The sequence below is a fragment of the Triticum dicoccoides genome, chromosome 2A (assembly GCF_002162155.2).
Source record: "Triticum dicoccoides isolate Atlit2015 ecotype Zavitan chromosome 2A, WEW_v2.0, whole genome shotgun sequence".
Classification (NCBI taxonomy): Eukaryota; Viridiplantae; Streptophyta; class Magnoliopsida; order Poales; family Poaceae; genus Triticum; species Triticum dicoccoides.
The window spans coordinates 663,954,934-663,977,443 of NC_041382.1; the positions used below are offsets into that span (position 1 = coordinate 663,954,934).

Below are 22,510 nucleotides of genomic sequence, written 5' to 3' on the forward strand. Positions count from 1 at the left end.
ACATTAGCAAAGATTAAACAAAATCATATGACAGCCCTATCAATTCCTTCTTAACACTTGGAACAAAAAGCATCAAGATAGAACTCAGGAATCAGTAAGTCAGTAAGTTTACCATCGATCATATTCGAAACATATCATACACATCTTACATATTACAATGAAAGTCTGCATTATGCAGATCAACGGCCTAGGTGGATAACGATCTAGGACAGAATATGATTGAGCACTAGGAGCAAACACACTGTAATTTTGAAGAACAGAGTAGTGTTCAAGTCCCCAACAGACCACAATCCCAGACAGGAATAGCGTTGTTCTTTCTTCAAATTACCATACACGGGGAAACAATGACAAGACTGGTTTGTTTTAAAAAAAAGGAAGAGGATGATTAAGTGGTTTTACTTCAGATCAACAACATGTCAAACAAATCACTCTACCAAGGGTACAACTATGAGGTAGGTTGCACCAAACTCTCATCGGATAGAGGAATAAAAAACGAGAGAGAGAGAGAGAGGGAGAGAGAGAGAGGACCTTCTATAGTGTGGGCAGTAGCAGGGTCGGAGCAGCCACTCGCCTCGTCGTCCTCCTATCACAGCAGCAGATTTCTGCTTGACAAGCAGATAGGAGCACAAAACACACGCATCAGGTGGTGTCAAGCACATGGCTACATGTATAACAAAAGGAAAGGCAACTCTCTTCATTTTTCAGTTTCTAAACTAAATACAAAATGATTGTGAAATCTTAGGCATAACCGAAGGAAAGCAGATTCGCAAAATCACTTGAACTTGCTTATACTACACATACAGAGTCCATTTTTTACTGTTAATATTGATGTTATAACATGTTCAGTTACAAAGATGCAAACTGCACTAGAGTGATTTCAAATCTTGCCACCAGCATGAGTCGAGTTGAGTTGCTAACTAACGAAAGACAAGCACAATGCATGTACAAGGTAAATTTTGTAAATACAGGTGGCCAACGTAATTTATTCAGTTTGAAACTTGAGGTGTTGCAAAGTATTGTGCTTCATTTGTTCAAGAATACAGGTAAGTTGGATTGCAAGACCTCTCCTCTTCTCCTCTCTGAAAAAATAATTACTTGCTGTGGTGCAGCAAGCAATCGGAGGAAGGAGACGAACAGAGGGTAAGGGGGAGAAGAGAAATGCTTACCTTTCCCCACTTTGGAGGAGAACCATTGAATATGTATGAGCATTCAGGGGCCGACCAGTTTGGTGAACGCAAACCCTATCACCACACCAGCTCCAAGTGCAACTGATGCCCAGCGGGTTGTTGGGCTGCCTGTATAAAATAACACAAGTCACAAACATGCATTAGACCATAGATTTAGTGACAATTACTTCATGAAGTGTAAATTTGAGTTCTTCTCAAAGTGTTTCTTTCGGCATATGCCAACTCTGAATAATTAACAAGTAAATAAGATTATAAAATTTGAGAACATTCAAGAAAATTGCATGAATAATTGCTAGGCAAACTAATAATTATGGATTATCGGGTGGAAAACAGACAATTCACATAGCCAAATAACTTTTTTAATAGTTCCCTTACCAACATCAGATACACAGTAACAAGTTGCATTGCTTACTTTATAGAACTTGTGAAATCAAACTCATTCTGGATACAAATAAAAGGACTCCAAGTTATTCAACAGAATAGGATGCAGGGAAACAGTTTGAGATTAGCTGATAACAAGCATCACATAGACATCAATGGACAAGCCCCTAAAGTTCGAGAATGAAACTGACTTAGGACTCCACATACTGCAACCTATATGGTGTAAGCAGTTTGCCTAGCAATTATTCATGCATTTTTCTTGAATACCACAATCCCAATCAGACAAAGCATTGTTCTTTCTCTAAAAAATACCAGACACGAGGAAATGATGGTAAGACTGAATTATTTTCAGAACCATGATTCACCATAACCATTCCGAGAGCATGACTAACACTAGGAAAGCATTGTTCACACCAATAAAATCACAAAAAAAAGTTTCCTTGGCTAACAGTCAAAGCCATCACATAGCCTAGCCCAATTCAAGCACGTCCTGCTATTCATACACTAGCTGACGAATCAATTGAAATGAGACTCTGGCCTCTGCAGAATACAAACATACAGGAAATAAAACGTAAGCGATTTTTTTCTTACAATCATCGGAATCTCAGAGCACTCGACGCAAATTTGGGGCTCCAATCGCGCAGGAAACAATCAATCTACAACACCCTAAAGTAGGGCATGCGCATTAGTAACGTTCCCAAATGTTTTTTCCTGGAGGAGCACGCCCTACCTATGCAGCTAGGGAATCCCTCATCAGATTAGGCCAATCGAGATGGAACACGAGCATTATTTTCGTGCAACCCTAGATCATGAGATACCCACGGAGGCGGGGCGAACAGATCTTGTGATGCAGCGAGGGGAATGGAGAGGTGAGGCGGAGGGGGTTGGGGCTTACGGAAGAGGATGAGGCCTCCGAAGGCGCCGACGAGGGAGGAGTAGGCGACGCGGCGGATGGAGAGGTCAAGGCAGGCGTCCCACTTGGCGTCGAGGTCGTACCACGGCGGGATCCCGGACCTGGTGGGCGGGGACGGCTTCGTTGCTGGCATCGCGGCCGGGGCGGGGCGGGCAGCGGCACGAGACGAGGAGCGGCGGGCGCGCGGCCGCCGGCGTGGCGCACGCGGCGGGGGGCATGGGGGCAGACGGACGGAGGAGAGGAGGTGGAAGGGAGGCCAGCGGCGAGTGGGTTGGGACAGGAGAGGAGGTTGGGGATCTGGATCGGGCTGCGTTTTTTTTGAGACAGACGGGGTGTGGGTGGTGTGGGACGGGTGGGAGGTGGTGGTGGGGTGGGAGTGTGGATCGGACCGGGGTGGACACGCTTAGTAGTAGCGTGGGGGTCTTACCTGCGCTATTACTACTTACTTAGTAGTAGCGCCCGTTTTATACCCCTCGCTACCACTATGGCCTATCCCGGGGGCATTGTTGGAGACCATTTAGTAGCAGCGCGGGTTTATACCCCTCGCTACTACTATCAACTTAGTAATAGCATGGTTTTTATACCCCTCGCTACAACTAATTAGCAGTAGCGCCCATTTTTAAACCGCGCTACTGATAAACTTCTGTGTATAAGGTTTTCCCTAGTAGTGTATGGTGCTCTTCGTGTAGCGCAAGCGTGAGGGATCCCCGCTGTAGGGTGTTGCAATACGTTCATGATTCGCTTATAGTGGGTTGCGTGAGTGACTGAAACACAAACCCGAGTAAGGGGGTTGTTGCGTATGGGATAAAGAGGACTTGATGCTTTAATGCTATGGTTGGGTTTTACCTTAATGATCTTTAGTAGTTGTGGATGCTTGCTAGAGTTCCAATCATAAGTGCACATGATCCAAGTAGATAAAGTATGTTAGCTTATGCCTCTCCCTCATATAAAATTGCAATAATGATTATCGGTCTAGTTATCGATTGCCTAGGGACAAATAACTTTCTCGTAACAAAAAGCTCTTTACTAAAACTAACTTAGTTGTGTCTTTATCTAAACAACCCCTAATTTTTATTTAGTTGCTCTTTATTATCTTGCAAACCTATCCAAAAACACCTACAAAGTACTTCTAGTTTCATACTTGTTCTAGGTAAAGCGAACATCAAGCATGTGTAGAGTTGTATCGGTGGTAGATAGAACTTGAGGGAATATTTGTTCTGCCTTTAGCTCCTCGTTGGGTTCGACACTCTTACTTATCGAAAACTGTTGCGATCCCCTATACTTCTAGGTTATCAAGACCTTTTTCTAGCGCCGTTGCCGGGGAGCAATAGAGGGGGTGAATATTCTCGTGTGTGCTTGTTTGCTTTATCACTAAGTAATTTTTATTTGTTGTTCTTAGTTGTTCTTTATCTTTAGTTATGGATATGGAACACGAAATACCAAAAAAATTAGGTGTACTTGCTGCTCATGGAGATGAGGAACCTCCTAAAACCCTCGATGCTCATTATGTGACAGATATTATGTACTACTTTGATAATCCAGAGAAAACCCCATTCAATTTGGTAATGGGAGACACGTTGGATCAACGTGAATACTTTAGGGATTATTGCTTGACTCAAAAAGGGAAACTATTATGGGATCAAATTTATATGTTGTATTAGTATGCTAGGCAACTATGCTTGAGATATGATTATACTTGTTGCTCTAGGATGAAGGCTCCCACCTTCCCTTTTCATGTGAATTTAATGATAATGAAACTTTGGCTTCTTATGCTAGAGGTATATATGACTAATATGATGTGTAACAAATAGAAGAATTTGTTGCTTTTATGGCTGATTATGAAATTGAATCTATGTTCAAAGAATATGAAAATCTTTATGATGCTGTCTACAGACCTGAAAATTTAGCTATCCTTAAATATCGTTATGATAATTATGAATACAATTCCGATATTGATGCGTTTATTGAGAAAGTCTCCGCTGTCCCAGAAGAGACTAATATTTTGCAGGAATCTATGGAACAAGAAATTGATGAAACTGTGAGCTCATTGGATGAAAAAGATGAGGAGGAGAGCGAAGAACAAAAGGAGGAAGAGCGGATTGATCACCCGTGCCCACCTTCTAATGAGAGTAACTCTTCAACTCATACATTGTTTAATTTCCCTTTGTGCTTACTGAAGGATGAATGCTATGATCCCGTTGATTCTTTTGAAATATCCCTTTTTGATGATGCTTGCTATGCTTGTGGCCAAGATGCAAATATGAATTATGCTTATGGAGATGAACTTGCTATAGTTCCTTATGTTAAACATGAAATTGTTGCTATTGCACCCACACATGATAGTCCTATTATCCTTTTGAATTCTTCAAACTACACTATATCGGAGAAGTTTGTGCTTATTAAGGATTATATTGATGGGTTACCTTTTACTACTACACATGATGATTCTGATAGATATAATATGCATGTGCTTGCTGCTCCTACTTGCAATTATTATGAGAGAGGAACTATATCTCCACCTCTGTATGTTTCCCACACGATAAAATTGTAAGAAACTATTTATACTATGCATTGGCCATTACCTTGTGTGCATGAATTGTTCTTTTATGACATGCCGATGCATAGCATGAGAGTTAGACTTCATTGTTGCATGATATATGTTACTTTGTGCTCACTACTAAATTACAAATCATTGTTAATTAAAATTGGCTTTGATATACCTTGGAATCCGGGTGGATTCATTACTTGAGCACTATATGCCTAGCTTAATGGCTTTAAAGAAAGCGCTCCCAGGGAGACAACCCAGAAGTTTTAGAGAGTCATTTACTTATGTTGAGTGCTTTTATATAGTTTTAAAACAACAAAAATAAAGAGGGGAACCCAAAACTTTTCAAAAAGAGAAGCGAAAGTGAGAAAGACAAGCATTGTTGAAGTGGGAGCTAGCCTTGAACTTTGTTCATGCTCAGGGAAACTTTGTGAATCTTGATTACAGAACCTTTTCAACAAAAATAATTATCCCCTTGTACAATTCCATTGTATTATAAAAATAATGTGCCAAGGTTTGCCTTTAGGATGTTTACAATGCTTGTTCGTTTGTACGGTGTAGGACAGAAACTTTGGCTGTAGTGCGCGATTTTTAATAGTGGAATCCGCAAGATACAAGTTTAGAGAGCAATCATCAAAATTACGGAAATCTAGCAAATCACACAAAGTCTTGGGAATAGTAGAGACACTAGCACCCAAATCACACAAAGCATAAAACTCATGATCTTTAATTTTAATTTTGATAGTTGGTTCCCACTCATCATAGAGTTTTCTAGGGATATAAACTTTCAACTCAAGTTTTTCTTCATAAGATTGCATCAAGGCATCAACAATATGTTCGGTGAAGGCTTTATTTTGACTATAAGCATGTGGAGAATTTAGCACGGATTGCAACAAGGAAATACAATCGATTAAAGAGCTACTTTCATAATTAAATTCCTTAAAATCCAATACAGTGGGTTTAGCAACATCTAGATTTTTATTTCTTTCAATCCCACTTTCATCAATTTCATCATTAAGATCTAAATACTCCGAATTTTTAGAACATCTTCTAGGTAAAGGAAGATCATATTCAGTTTCATAAAGATTCATATTGCAAAATAAAGATTTAATAGGGGACACATCAATAACTTTTAGATCTTCATCTTGATTTTCATAGGTATTGGAAGAACACGCTTTAATAAAGGCATCTTTGGAAGCACGCATCCTAGTGGTTCTTTCCTTGCAATCATAAATGGAAATTCTCATGGATTTGAGAGACTCATTGATATCATGCTTAGGAGGAATAGATCTAAGCTTTAAAGAATCAACCTCAAGAGAAATTTTATCAACGTTTCTAGCCAAATCATCAACTTTAAGCAATTTCTCTTCAAGCAAAGCATTAATTGTTTTTGTGAATTCATAAACTCTTTAACACTATTCTCAAATTCAGAGGGCATCTTATTATAATTTCCATAAGAGTTGTTGTAGGAATTCCCATAATTATTAGAAGGATTACTAGGATATGGCCTAGGATTAAAATTCCCTCTATAAGCGTTGTTACCAAAATTATTCCTACCAACAAAATTCACATCCATAGATTCATTGTTATTCTCAATCAAAGTAGACAAAGGCATATCATTAGGATTAGAAGAAACACTCTTAGTAACAAATAATTTCATAAGTTCATCCATCTTTCCGCTCAACACATTAATTTCTTCTATCGCATGCACTTTTTTATTAGAAGATCTTTCAGTATGCCATTGAGAATAATTAACCATACTATTATCTAGGAGTTTAGTAGCATCTCCTAAAGTGATTTCCATAAAAGTGCCTCCCGCGGCCGAATCTAAAAGATTTCTCGAAGCAAAATTCAATCCGGCATAAAATTTTCGTATGATCATCCATAAATTCAAACCATGAGTAGGGCAATTACGTATCATTAATTTCATTCTCTCCCAAGCTTGTGCAACATGTTCATGATCAAGTTGTTTAAAATTCATAATATCGTTTCTAAGAGAGGTGATATTAGCGGGAGGAAAATACTTAGAGATAAAAGCATCTTTGCACTTGTTCCATGAATCAATACTATTCTTAGGCAAAGACAAAAACCAAGCTTTAGCACGATCTCTAAGCGAAAAAGGAAATAGCTTCAATTTAACGACATCATTATTGACATCTTTTTTCTTTTGCATATCACATAAATCAACGAAGCTATTCAGATGAGTAGCGGCATCTTCACTTGGAAGGCCGGCGAATTGATCTTTCATAACAAGATTCAATAAAGCAGTATTAATTTCACAAGATTCAGCATCGGTAAGAGGAGCAATCGGAGTGCTAAGGAAATCATTATTATTGGTATTGGTGAAGTCACACAATTTGGTAGTAGCTTGAGCCATCACGACAAACAAGCAATCTAACACACGAGCAAACAAAAAGGCAAGCGAGCAAAACGAGGCAAATAGAGAGGGAGGATAGAGAGAGAGGGCGAATAAAACGGTAAGGGTGAATTGGGGGGAGAGGAAAACGAGAGGCAAATGGCAAATAATGTAATGCGAGAGATAGGGATTGTGGTATGTTGACTATTTGCGTAGACTCCCCGGCAATGGCGCCAGAAATCCTTCTTGCTATGTCTTGAGCTTGCGTTGGTTTTCCCGGAAGAGGAAGGGATGATGCAGTGGAGTAGCGTAAGTATTTCCCTCTGTTTTTGAGAACCAAGGTATCAATCCAGTAGGAGACCATGCTCAAGTCCCTTGTACCTGCACAAAGCGATAGCTACTCGCAACCAACGCGATTAGGGGTTGTCAATCCCTTCAGGTCACTTACAAGAGTGAGATCTGATAGATATAATATTTTTGGTATTTTTGGTATAAAGATGCAAAGTAAAAGGTAAAAGCAAGGTAAAAAATCAAAGCAAGATTAAAGTGATGGAGATTGATATGATGAGAATAGACCCGGGGGCCATAGGTTTCACTAGTGGCTTCTCTCAAGAGCATAAGTATTCTACGGTGGGTGAACAAATTATTGTTGAGCAATTGACAGAATTGAGCATAGTTATGAGAATATCTAGGCATGATCATGTATATAGGCATCACGTCCGTGACAAGTAGATCGAAACGATTCTGCATCTACTACTATTACTCCACTCATCGACCGCTATCCAGCATGCATCTAGAGTATTAAGTTAAAAATAGAGTAACGCCTTAAGCAAGATGACATGATGTAGAGAGATAAATTCATGCAATATGAAATAAACCCCATCTTGTTATCCTCAATGGCAACGATACAATACGTGCCTTGCTGCCCCTTCTGTCACTAGGTAAGGACACCACAAGATCGAACCCAAAGCTAAGCACTTCTCCCATGGCAAGAACTACCAATCTAGTTGGCCAAACCAAACGGATAATTCGAAGAGACTTGCAAAGATAACCAATCATGCATAAAAGAATTCAGAGAAGATTCAAATATTATTCATAGATAGACTTGATCATAAACCCACAATTCATCTGTCTCAACAAACACACCGCAAAAAGAAGATTACATCGAATAGATCTCCACAAGAGAGGGGGAGAACTTTGTATTGAGATTCAAAGAGAGAGAAGAAGCTATCTAGCTACTAACTATGGACCCGGAGGTCTGAGGTAAACTACTCACACTTCATCAGAGGGGCTAGGATGATGTAGAAGCCCTCCGTGATGACAGCCCTCTTCCGGCGGAGCTCCGGAATAGGCCCCAAGATGGGATCTCATGGATACAGAAAGTTGCAGCGGTGGAATTAGGTTTTTGGCTCCTGTTCTGATCGTTTGGGGGTACGTGTGTATATATAGGAGGAAGAAGTACGTCGGAGGAGCAACTAGGGGCCCACGAGGCAGGGGGTGCGCCCTAGGGGGGGCGCCCCCCACCCTCGTGACCGCCTCTTTTGTTCCTTGGAGCAGGGTCCAAGTCTCCTGGATCACGTTCGGTGAGAAAATCACGTTCCCAAAAGTTTTATTTCGTTTGGACTCCGTTTGATATTCCGTTTCTTCGAAACACTGAAATAGGCAAAAAACTGCAATTCTGGGTTGGGCCTCCGGTTAATAGGTTAGTCCCAAAAATAATATAAAAGTGGAAAATAAAGCCCAATATAGTCCAAAACAGTAGATAATATAGCATGGAGTAATCAAAAATTATAGATACGTTGGAGACGTATCAGGCATCCCCAAGCTTAATTCCTGCTCGTCCTCGAGTAGGTAAATGATAAAAAGAGAATTTTTGATGCGGAGTGCTACTTGGCATAATTTCAATGCAAATCTTCTTAATTGTGGTATGAATATTCAGATTAGAAAGATTCAAGACAAAAGTTTATATTGACATAAAAATAATAATACTTCAAGCATACTAACAAAGCAATTATGTCTTCTCAAAATAACATGGCCAAAGAAAGTTATCCCTACAAAATAATATAGTCTGGCTATGCTCCATCTTCACCACACAAAGTATTTAAATCATGCACAACCCCGATGACAAGCCAAGCAATTGTTTCATACTTTTGATGTTCTCAAACCTTTCCAACTTTCATGCAATACACGAGCGTGAGGAGAATAACAAGCCAAAAAGTGGAATATGATTTTCACTTTTGATATATATTCCACTTTTTGGCTTGTTTTTCTCCTCACGCTCATGTATTGCATGAAAGTTGGAAAGGTTTGAGAACATCATAAGTATGAAACAATTGCTTGGCTTGTCATCGGGGTTGTGCATGATTTGAATACTTTGTGTGGTGAAGATGGAGCATTGCCAGACCATATGATTTTGTAGGGATAACTTTCTTTGGCCATGTTATTTTGAAAAGACATGATTGCTTTATTAGTAGGCTTGAATTATTATTGTTTTGATGTCAAATGATAGAATATTGCTTTGAATCACTCATGTCTTAATATTCATGCCATGATTAGATTACATGATCAAGATTATGCTAGGTAGCATTCCACATCAAAAATTATCTTTTTTATCATTTACCTACTCGAGGATGAGCAGGAATTAAGCTTGGGGATGATGATATGTCTCCGTCGTGTCTATAATATTTGATTGTTCTTTTCCAATATTCTACAACTTTCATATACTTTTGGCAATTTTTTATACTATTTTTGCGACTAACATATTGATCCAGTGCCTAGTGCCAGTTCCTGTTTGTTGCATGTGTTTTTTCGCAGGATATCCATATCAAACAGAGTCCAAACGGGATAAAAATGACGGAGATTTTTTTGGAATATATATGATTTTTGGGAAGAAAAATCCACGCGAGACGGTGCCCGAGGGAGGCACGAGGCAGGGGCGCGCCCCACCCCCCTGGGCGCGCCCCTGACCCTCATGGCCACCCCGTAAGGCAGTCGGTGCCCTTCTTTCTCCGCAAGAAAGCTAATATCCGGATAGAGATCATGTTAAAATTTCAGCCCAATCGGAGTTACGGATCTCCGGTAATATAAGAAACGGTGAAAGTGAAGAATGTGAGAACGCAGAAACAGAGAGAGACAGAGAGACAGATCCAATCTCGGAGGGGCTCTCGCCCCTCCCATGCCATGGAGGCCAAGGACCAGAGGGGAAAACCTTCTCCCATCTAGGGAGGAGGTCAAGGAAGAAGAGGACCAAGGGGCCCCCTCTCCCCTTCTCTTCCGGTGGCGCCGGAATGCTGTCGTGGCCATCATCATCACCGCAATCTTCACCAACAACTTCACCGCCATCATCACCAACTCTTCCCCCCTCTATGCAGTGGTGTAACCTCTCTCTTACCCGCTGTAATCTCTACTTAAACATGGTGCTCAACGCTATATATTATTTCCCAATGATGTATGGTTATCCTATGATGTTTGAGTAGATCTGTTTTGTCCTATGGGCTATTTGATGACCAAGATTGGTTTGAGTTGCATGTTTTATTATTGGTGCTGTCCTATGGTGCTCTCCGTGTCACGCAAGCGTGAGGGATCCCCGCTGTAGGGTGTTGCAATACGTTCCTGATTCGCTTATAGTGGGTTGCTTGAGTGACTGAAAAACAAACGCGAGTAAGGGGGTTGTTGCGTATGGGATAAAGAGGACTTGATGCTTTAATGCTATGGTTGGATTTTACCTTAATGATCTTTAGTAGTTGTGGATGCTTGCTAGAGTTCCAATCATAAGTGCATATGATCCAAGTAGACAAAGTATGTTAGCTTATGCCTCTCCCTCATATAAAATTGCAATAATGATTATCGGTCTAGTTATCGATTGCCTAGGGACAAATAACTTTCTCGTAACAAAAAGCTCTTCACTTAAAATAACTTAGTTGTGCCTTTATCTAAACAGCCCCTACTTTTTATTTAATTGCTCTTTATTATCTTGCAAACCTATCCAAAAACACCTACAAAGTACTTCTAGTTTCATACTTGTTCTAGGTAAAGCGAACATCAAGCGTGCGTAGAGTTGTATCGGTGGTCGATAGAACTTGAGGGAATATTTGTTCTGCCTTTAGCTCCTCATTGGGTTCGGCACTCTTACTTATCGAAAACTGTTGCGATCCCCTATACTTGTGGGTTACCATGAATCTGTCGGTCATCTCTTCACTTCCTAAGCCGGCAATCTCATTTGTGAGGAGAGCAAGCCTAGAGTACATTTCAGCGACACGTTCACCATCCTTCATTTTGAACTTGTCAAGTTGACTTTGAAGCACATCCAATTTGGATTCCTTGACGGAGTCTGTACCTTCGTGCATAACAATCAAAGCATCCCAAATTTCCTTTGCATTCTCAAGACGGCTGATTTTGTTGAATTCTTCGGGTCATAATCCGTTGAAGAGGATATCGCAAGCTTGAGCATTGTATTGCAACATCTTCAATTCTTCCGCGGTAGCTTCATGATTCGGTTCCCTTCCATCGAAGAATTCACCTTGCAAGCCAACACACACAATAGACCAAACGGCGGGGTTATGTCCAAGAATATGCATTTTCATCTTATGCTTCCAACTAGAAAAATTAGTGCCATCAAAGTAAGTACCCCTGCGGTGGTAATTTCCCTCACTAGAAGCCATCACTGGTACACGTCGGTGCTATACAAATGGTTTTTAACCCCTTTCCACGACGGCGTTAGGAACCTTCACCTAGTGAATCTACAGAAAAAGACACATCCGTGACATTTTTGGTCGAACGAAAAAAAATTCTGTCATACTTATGACACTTCTATGACGATAATTGTGACAAAAGTCAGTATCATCATAGATGTGGTGGGATCCTACTTCTATGACAAAAAATCATGACAAAAATGGGCTTTTTGTCTTGGGCGGGCCGGAGACGCAGCCGCATGACATTCTTTGGGCCGTCCATGACGGAAAAAACCATGGTAGAAGCGAGGGCGAGGAAAATATCGGGGTGTTCCCGGTTATGGTGGGTGGTCGGGGCCGAGCGATGCATGGAGGTTTGCGTGTTTCTCTCATACACGCACGCGCATGGGTGCAAAGCGTTGGGCTCTAACTGAACCCGAGCGAGGCATCCGCCTACTGAACCTGAGCGATTGCACTGCGGGCTATGCATTACTGAACCCGAGCGATCGATCGATGGCTGTTAACTGAACCCAATCGAGCGATTCCTTCGCTACTGCTGCTAACTGAAGCCGGTCGATGCTGCCTCTGGATGAACAGTGAGCGTTGCTGGGGGGTTTGGATGAACAGTTCCCGGTGGGGGTGGATGAACAGGACCCCGTGGTGTAGCCTCTGGATGAACAGGACCCCGATCGATCGAGCCAGTTGGGGCTGGATGAACAGGACCCCGTGGAGGCCTGGATGTACAGGAACACCCCGTGGAGGGCTGGATGAACAATAGACGGTGGAGGGCTGGATGAACAGTAGCCCGTGGAGGGGTGTTTAAACAGGAGCCCGTGGAGAGGGCTGGTTGAATAGTAGCCGGTGGAGTAGTGCGCGGTGGAGGCTGGATGAACAGGAGCCCATGGATGAACAGTCGTAGGTGGAGGCTGGAGGAGGACGGTGGTGGATGAACAGTAGCCCGTGGAGGCTGGAGGGGGTCGATGGTGGAGATGAACAGTATCCCGTGGAGTCCCGTTTTGCGGTACGCCACATCCCTCCTGATGAACAGGACCCCCGTTTCGACCGTAGCGCTCCAACACAAGTCCGTTTCCTCCGTTTGTGGTACGCCACACCCCTCCCGATGAACAGGACCCCCGTTTCGATCGTAGGAGGTCCGTTTCCTCCATTTTGCGGTACGCCAGACCCCTCCCGATGAACAGGATCCCGTTTCGAACATGGTCGGTCGACCACAAGGCCGTTTCCTCTGTTGTGCGGTACGCCAGGCCTCGTTTCCATCGGCTATTCCGTCCAAGCCCTCCCGATGAACATGGCGACGCATTCCGTTCTGACCCAGCTGGTTGGCTCCCCATGAACAGGATGATGATGCAGTTTCTCCATTCCGACCCAGCCATGTACACGAGCCCTGGCCGTACGTATGCGTGAGTAGGCGTTCGAGACCCCACTCGTATGTACGTACGTGGCCATATTTTCTTTCTTGCACACTGGCCGCTGTACGTACGTGTACATGCTACATGCGCGCCTCTAATATGACACGTGCGCGCGTATACATGGACCAGTATGTACGTACACGTTCGCAACCAGAATGACAATGCTACGTACGCTTCGACCAGGAGGGTCCCGAGTGTCAGGCACTTCCTTGCGTGCGAAGATGTAACTGGTGGGTCCCAGCAGTCAGGGTGGCAAATCGTTTTTTTTTTGCCCGAACGCACTTCCTTGCATTCGAAGATGTAGCTGGTAGGTCCCAGCAGTCAGGGGGGAACGTTTTTTTGTGAAATACGGTTGCCCGTCCGGTGGGTCCCTGCTGTCAGGTGGAGGAATCATTATTTTTCGCGTAATAAGGAGGCACTTCCTTGCTATGGCCGTGGACCCAGCTGTCAGCCTCTCCACGTACAGTCCATGTCCGATGGAAGTCATTCCTTGACCATGTTGACCACGCCGCGCCGAGAGCACCAGGGTGGTGGACGAAGGCGAGGCCTAGGAAGGGGACGACACGGAGCCGGGGAAGACGCGGCAGTGGATGCCCACATGTAGAGGAGTATGAGGGTTCACTGGTTCACTGTGGTGTGAGGGTGTCGTCGCCGCAGAATAGCAGGGGGTGTGGGTGAGTAGAGGGATGGCCTAGCCAGCGGTGGGAGTAGTAGGGGGCGGTGAGGCCTCCGCGGCATCGCAGCCGGCCACGGGAGTGAGGAGCACGAGGCATGACCGGCGCTAGTTTGGGCGGCTGGAGCAAGAAGACCAGAGGTTGAAGAAGCACTACGGCCGTTGGATGGACATCGTACGGTCACTGGAGCTAGAATCGTGCATATTGACTAAGTTGACAAAGACCTCCGTCCTCGCCAACTTAGTAGGCCTACAAGTCAGCCTCCCACTATACTGGGTCCCGGCTAGCAGGGATATTCATTTTTTTGTGATAAGGAGGCACTTCCTTGCGTCCGAAGATAGAGCTGGTGGGTCCGAGCTGTCAGCAGCGGTAACGTTTTTTTCGCGAAATACAGAGGCCCTTTCGGTGGGTCCCAGATGTCAGGTGGAGGAATCATTATTTTGCGCATAATAAGGAGGCATTTCCTCGCGTGCGGCTGTGGACCCAGCTGTCAGCCTCTCCACGTACAGTCCACTTTAGATGCATGTCGGTCGTTGACCATGTTGACCAGGCCGCGCTGAGAGCACTAGCGTGGTGGACAACGGTGAGGCCTAGGAAGGGAACGACATGGAGCCAGGGAAGACTCGGCAGTTGTTTCCCACGCGGAGGGGAGTACGACTGTACGAGGGTTTACTGGTTTGTCTACCGTCGCCGGAGAATAACAACATGTGTGGGTGAGTTGAGGGATGGCTAGGACAGCGATGGGAGTACGGTGGGGTGGTGAGTCCTGCGTGGCAGCACAGCCGGCCACGGGAGGCAGTCCCGCCCCGGTGCTAGATTTGGCGGTTGGGGCAAGAAGATCAGAGATTGAAGAAACACAACGGCCGTTGGATTGACATCCAACGGTTACATCTGCTAGAATCGTTTGTTGATGTATATAATAACTAAAAAATCTTGCATACGCGTCAACTTAATAGTCCCACAAGTCCGACCATTCCCTCTTTTTTTAATAATTCATATATAGCTCATTGCGACTTCTTATGCAATTTATTGCAGTCCATTTTTTGGTTCGCAGGGCCAATTTCGCATATTTCTATGGGTTCCGAACTATTTTTAATAGCGAAATGTTGATCCAGATTTAAAGTACTTTGATTATATATTTAAATTAGGTTAATGCCCAGTGAAATAGGAATCTGAAAATGTGAAATAATTCAAAAATTATAAAGTAATTGCCAATTTGTCATCTGTTTTTATATTTACAACCCATTTCATATTACTTTCAAGATTTGCGGGCGTCTTGAAAGAGTTGCAGCCCATCAGGGCGTAGAAAAATAAGTAGGCCTGGATTGGGTATTCTGTAGAAAAAATAAACTAGGCTCATTTTCACAAAGAAAAAATAGCTGGGATGGTCACATGGTGAACATAAAATATAAGCCTGGGCTAGACGGGCCACAGCCTAGTTCAAACCCTGCTCCATCTCAACAATAACAAAAAAAAATGCTTGAGTAGCTATGTCCCAGGTGTCAGCCGATCTTGTGTTGTTCTCTTGTCTATTGACTATATACGCTCACAATGTCGTGGGTCCCAGATGTGAGGAAAACACTAGGAGGAATCATTTTATTTTTCCATACACTGACATGGTGGGCCCCTACTGTCATCCTCTCCACGTACTTTTGCCGATTCCTATTGTTTGTTGACCATGTTGACAACACGAGAGGGCAGCGCCGCGGCGAGCGCACCAAAGCGCGCGGAGGACGATGGCGAGGCATCGGACGTCAGCGTTAACGATTTAGGAGACGGTGGGGCGGCGATGCATGCACTGAGGCGCAGCCAGCCATGGGAGGCGGAAGTAGGCGGCCCCACTAGCGCTGGTTTGGTTTTGGCGGCTGGAGGAAGACAGGATTGAAGAAACACGACAGACTGTAAAAGCAGCAGGAGTACTTAACAACCTTAACTGAAACCAGCAGGGGCACTTAACAACCATAGCTGAAAGCAGTATGAGTACTTATACAAGTTCAACTGTACAAAGCATGCCACGAATAGTGCTACTTTGCCTATAGTTAACCGAGGGTGAGGTCGCCAAGCCCAGGACAAGGCCCAGGCGCCACCCCGCACATCCACAACCTTCTGAAAATGGCTTCATCTCGCAATGTGGTCGATAAACAGGATATTCGCTTTAGAGCCATGGAAAAGCAGGAACATAATCTTCTGTCCTATTCTCCAAGATGGATAGGCGTTCATTATTTGAGACCACCCATGAATAAGTATCTTCTCACCTCCAAGGGGAATGGAGTAGGTCGACATAAACATCATGTTGTGACCAAGCGCAAGTCTGACCCGACCATGGTCAGGCATCTGTATAGGAACAATAGAACTGGGCAGTTTCTATTTCAAGAAGATCATAGCTGTAAAACTATGTATAAGCAATAGTTTATGAACGCCATATATAACAGAAAACAGCTCGTACCATAAGTTTCTCGACACAGTTGGACCTGTTCAACGAGTGCAGCAGTGGCACACATATCCCACGTGGCCTTCCACCATTGAAACGCCCCACAAGGACCTCAAGACGATCAATAAAGTGTAAGAACTTGTGGATGTCGTCCCAGTCAACTTCAGTGCCATCAGTAACAGCTGAGTTGTTACAGAATAACAAATGAGCAGCCTGCTTAACTCTGAAAAAACCTACATGTGCCACCAATTATAAGAAAATATTAGTTAGAAGTAGCATCTTCATGAGAGATTCGTTGCTACTTCTAAAGTTAAATTGTTATTAGTTAGACAGAATAGGTGGACTAAGAAGTAATCGAGGCAACAAGCAAGAACCAGATACAAAACTAACATGGATGAACAATTGGAACGACGTCGGGGTGGAAGATCGCAGTGAAGATGAGACCAGGTTCTGCTATTTCCATCAACATTCATCCGCCAACTTTCAGTCCGTAACACTTGAGAAAGTTTATCCAAGTCCGGCCATAAAAAAGCAGCGACCTTCTTGGTTCATGAACCCAACTCGGAACTTATATCCATGGGTTGTCTTCACTGTGACCATTAAACTGGTGTATTCAGTTATGGCAAGGCCGAGCATCTTGAGTACATGTGTTCTGGCAGAGCAAATAATGCACCACAGGAAAAAAAATATGAGAACACAATGTATTCCCTATCCAAATCTAGAAATAACTTCCTCCTTCACGTCAGTGTTGACCATCGTACTGGTAGTACCTTTTATCCAAATATAGCAATCCAAATTTCCAAATTAGTCGACACCATGTTCAAAAAAACCCATCCTCCCGGATAGAAAAGAGGATTGTAGGAACATATTGTGCGCGTTTTAAAATCTTGTGTTAGGATGAGAAGGAACAAGTGTGGCATCTCGCCGAGGGCGCAGAAACCTATAGGTTCCTCGCACTTTGGGCACTGCAAATGAAGCACACTAGATTCAGTAGGAAGAAAAATGCATCAACGGCGGCGGCTGCCATCCTAGGATTACCCGCGACCAAGGGACTTGGATTTATCGGGGATGGATGAAGAATTCGTACCTGGTTCTCCATGAGAAAATCCTATGCAATCGCCGAGAGGGGGTTTTCTCTGAACAAGCAGACGAGGGAAAATGGGATTCAGGCCCAGTGAAATATTGCCGCTTCGTCCGTCCAGCTTACTGCTAAAGCTAGAAGGGGGGTTTGTGATTTGACGGCTCATTGGGCATTACTGTGGCGCTACGACCGAGTGTGTCTACCGTGCAGTTGTGCACTCTAATTTGTGCATATGGCACGTGGACCCCATTGTCGGGTGCCCCACATACCAGCGAAAGGAAGTAGAAAGACAGGAGTAACTAGTTACACATAAATATATTTTTGACAAAGAGATACTCCCTCTGTAAAGAAATATACAAAACTTTTATATCATAACTTTATACATAAGAAAAATCAAGGGGAATATATATATAACATATATAATTATAAAAAACAAAGTTGTTTTTAACATAGTATAGATGAGTTGGTGATGATGGTGTGCCTGCCATCCTGCAATATAGGCCGTCCATTTATATCTGACGGATAGGAAGGAAACTATGGTAGTTTTGCAAAAAGGTACCCACACACACCTCTCCACATTTGCAAATAATGCCTTCCCTCGTTCATCCTTTTCTCTCACAAGATAAAATGCTCATAAAAATGCATCTTGATGTTACATGCAACGCACGGCCATTATGGGGGTTCAGCTGAGAATATAATACTCAGACAGGCTCATGGTTCTGGACTTTGGGCCGCAGGCCCACCCTGCATGTTTGAGGGCCCATGTGTTCTACCTCAGCGCTTTTCATATTGCAAGAGATCAATGCGGCACTGGTTTTAGATGCTGTCGCAAGGCGAATACACAAAATTGAATAAAGCACGACAGCTGTTCGAATGAAATCGAACGAAAGTTCCTAACCAGCAATGAGAGTTGCAATTCTATCAACGATATACCATGTGATAAATAATACTGTCGTATTACTTATACACACAGGACACCTGTTTCACCATGCCAGATTATTACATCAAAATCTCTCGGAGGATAGATCAGTTCGACGATTGCGTGCTACTACTAAAGAATTTCAAAGTTGGTTTGGACCAGCTCTCCCTGCCGAGAAAGTTCGATTTTGAGATCATCCCCTACCGCAAGATATGATTTAGATTTGAACCTTGACCATCCTTTAGCATCAATCCTCATGCGACCATCCTTTGTACTTATGGTATATTGAGCAAGTTCATTCACACCAAGGTTGCGCATGGTAAGAGAAACTTGGCCGTTGTCGCCCGGATTGTTGAATGACACCCTCGTTGCTCTAGGAATTCTTTGTTTGCAAACAAGAAGACATACCCAAACAGTTAGATCAACACAGTGAATCATGCGAAACAACATGGAAAGAAAAAAGAACGAAGCACTTGGGCAGCCAATGCTTACCAAGAAGGTGGATGATACGTCTCCGACGTATCTATAATTTTTGACTGCTCCATGCTATTATATTATCTGTTTTGGATGTTAATGGGCTTATTTTACACTTTTATATTATTTTTGGGACTAACCTATTAACCGGAGGCCCAGCCCAAATTGCTGTTTTTTTATCTATTTTAGTGTTCCACCGAAAAGGAATATCAAACGGAGTCCAAACGGAATGAAACCTTCTGGAGCGTGATTTTTGGAACAAACGTGATCCGGGAGACTTGGAGTGGACGTCAAGCAATCAACAAGGCGGGCACAAGGCAGGGGGCGCGCCCACCCCCTGGGCGCGCCCTCCACCCTCGTGGGCCCCTCATTGCTCCACCGACATACTTCTTCCTCCTATATATATCCACGTACCCCGCAAACATCCAGGAGCACCATGAAAACCTAATTCCACCGCCACAACCTTTTTTACCCAAGAGATCCCATCTTGGGGCCTTTTCCGGAGCTCCGTCGGAGGGGGCATTGATCACGGAGGTCCTCTACATCAACTCCATGGCCCCTCCGATGATGTGTGAGTAGTTTACTTCAGACCTTCGGGTCCATAGCTAGTAGCTAGATGGCTTCTTCTCTCTCTTTGGATCTCAATACAAAGTTCTCCTCGATTCTCTTGGAGATCTATTCGATGTAATCTTCTTTTGCGGTGTGTTTGTCGAGATCCGATGAATTGTGGGTTTATGATCAAGTTTATCTATGAACAATATTTGAATCTTCTCTGAATTATTTAATGTATGATTGGTTTATATTTGCAAGTCTCTTCGAATTATCAGTTTGGTTTGGCCTACTAGATTGATATTTCTTGCAATGGGAGAAGTGCTTAGCTTTGGGTTCAATCTTGCGGTGCTCGATCCCAGTGACAGAAAGGGAAAGGACACGTATTGTATTGTTGCCATCAAGGATAACAAGATGGGTTTTAAATCATATTGCATGAGCTTATCCCTCTACATCATGTCATCTTGCTTAAGGCGTTACTCTGTTCTTATGAAATTAATACTCTAGATGCATGCTGGATAGCGGTCCATGTGTGGAGTAATAGTAGTAGATGCAGAATCGTTTCTGTCTACTTGTCACGGACGTGATGCCTATATACATTATCATGCCTAGATATTCTCATAATTATTCGCTTTTCTATCAATTGCTCAACAGTAATTTGTTTACCCATCGTAGTACTTATGCTATCTTGAGAGAAACCACTAGTGAAACCTATGGCCCCCGGGTCTATTCTCTATCATACAAGTTTCCAATCTACTTTATTTTACAATCTTTACTTTCAATCTATATCATAAAAATACCAAAAATATTTATCTTATTATTATCATCTCTATCATATCTCACCTTGTAAGTGGTCGTGAAGGGATTAACAACCCCTTTATCGTGTTGGTTGCGAGGTTCTTATTTGTGTGTGTAGGTACGAGGTGACTCGTGCATGGTCTCCTACTGGATTGATACCTTGGTTCTCAAAAACCGAGGGAAATACTTACGCTGCTCTACTGCATCACCCTTTCCTCTTCAAGGGAAAACCAACACAGTGCACAAGAGGTAGCAATGGACATGTCGGTTTTTGTAAGGACTTTGGTGTATGAAGTGCGAACTGCAGCCCAGTCTGTTGTCGGTGCAACCACTCATTCGGTTGCCATTGCATAGGCCGGAGCAGATGCAAGTGCAAGTGTTGATGCAGGTGCCGAAGCTGCTGCTACCGAAGATGGTGCTCCTTGTGGAGCTGGTGCCGGTGTCGGAGCAGGTGCCGGTGTCGATGCCCGATCCTCCGTTAGATCAGCTTGATCGCCTGACGCGGTCGATGCCCAATCCTCAGTTGGATCAGACTGAGCTGCTGCCGCTGTCAGTGCTAGAGCAACTGCCGGTGCTTGATCCGTTGCTGAAGGTGGTACCAATGTGCGAGACAGCAGCGATCGTGTCTGGTCTGCTATGATCAGCTTTCTAACTTGACTAGGCTCCGTGACCGTGATCCAGTTTTTTTCTTCATTTCTTTTAAACGTGAGTGTCGGTGTCAAAACCGGCGGATCTCGGGTAGGGGGTCCCGAACTGTGCGTCTAGGCCGGATGGTAACAGGAGGCAGGGGACACGAAGGTTTACCCAGGTTCGGGTCCTCTCGATGGAGGTAAAACCCTACGTCTTGCTTGATTAATATTGATGGTATGGGTATTATAAGAGTTGATCTACCACGAGATCAGAGAGGCTAAACCCTAGAAGCTAGCCTATGGTATGATTGTTGATGTGTATGTTGTTTTACGGAGTAAAACCCTCCGGTTTATATAGACACCGGATAGGGTTAGGGTTACATAGAGTCGGTTACAATGGTAGGAGATCTGAACATCCGTATCGCCAAGCTTGCCTTCCACGCCAAGGAAAGTCCCTTCCGGACATGGGACGGAGTCTTCAATATTGTATCTTCATAGTCCAGGAGTCCGGCTGAAGGTATAGTCCGGCTATCCGAACACCCCCTAATCCAGGACTCCCTCAGTAGCCCCCGAACCAGGCTTCAATGACGATGAGTCCGGCGTGCAGATTGTCTTCGGCATTGCAAGGCGGGTTCTCCTCCAAATTCCGTGTACCTGTTTGAATAAAGTCCGGTTTCTTGTAGATGTTGCGCACCTTGGCTTCTACGCCCAATAATGGCCGTTTCCACATGTCAAACGAATATGAAAAGTCTGAGTTTTTTTACGTTCACACCCCTAGCCGTGTGAATGAGTTGCCCTTTTTAAGGGGACGAGGATTTAGATCCAATCCACACCTTCTCCCCTCCACGAGTGTTCATCAGAGCGCATCCGACAAAAGTCCATTCCACCATGGCCTGCCGCCGCAACTCCTCCTCTCGTCCTTCTAGCCCTAAGGCTGGATGTTGGGAGAGATGTTCTACTCCGCATAGCGAGCTAGTGACGCTTCAGACCAAAGGATTTCTCCCCCCGGCCTATATGGTCCCGGTCCAAGCCGGTCTCGCCGTCTACAACAGCGGAGAACAAGCAATGAATGCCCCTAATCCATCTAAAGGAGGGCGGGTGTGCCTTGTTCCTTACTTAATAAGGGGGCTCGGATTTCCCATCCACCCGTTTCTCCGGGGGCTGCTGGAGTTCTACAGCCTCCAGCTACATCATCTCACGCCTGCCTCAGTATTGCATATCATGGGCTTTGTAGCCCTCTGCGAGCTGTTCTTGGGTATTGAAGCTCATTTCAGACTGTGGAAGGAGCTATTTTGCCTCGTGCCCCGTTCCAAGAAAGGGTCAATGTATCAAGTGGGCGGAGCCGAAGTATGGCGCATCGCCGGGACCGGATATCTGTCCGGAACCCCAAAGAAGGCGTCCGAAGACTGGCCCTCGGAATGGTTCTATATAGAAGACGTCCCGCTGCCGGATCCTGTCCGGATCGGCCTCCCAGAG

General features: G+C 44.0%; 1 pseudogene; it reads right to left on the bottom strand.

Annotated features, from left to right (window-relative positions):
* Nucleotides 1-226: 226 nt before the first annotated feature.
* On the bottom strand, nt 227-2,614 carry LOC119358062 (annotated as a pseudogene).
* Between the last annotated feature and the right edge of the window lie 19,896 nt (nt 2,615-22,510).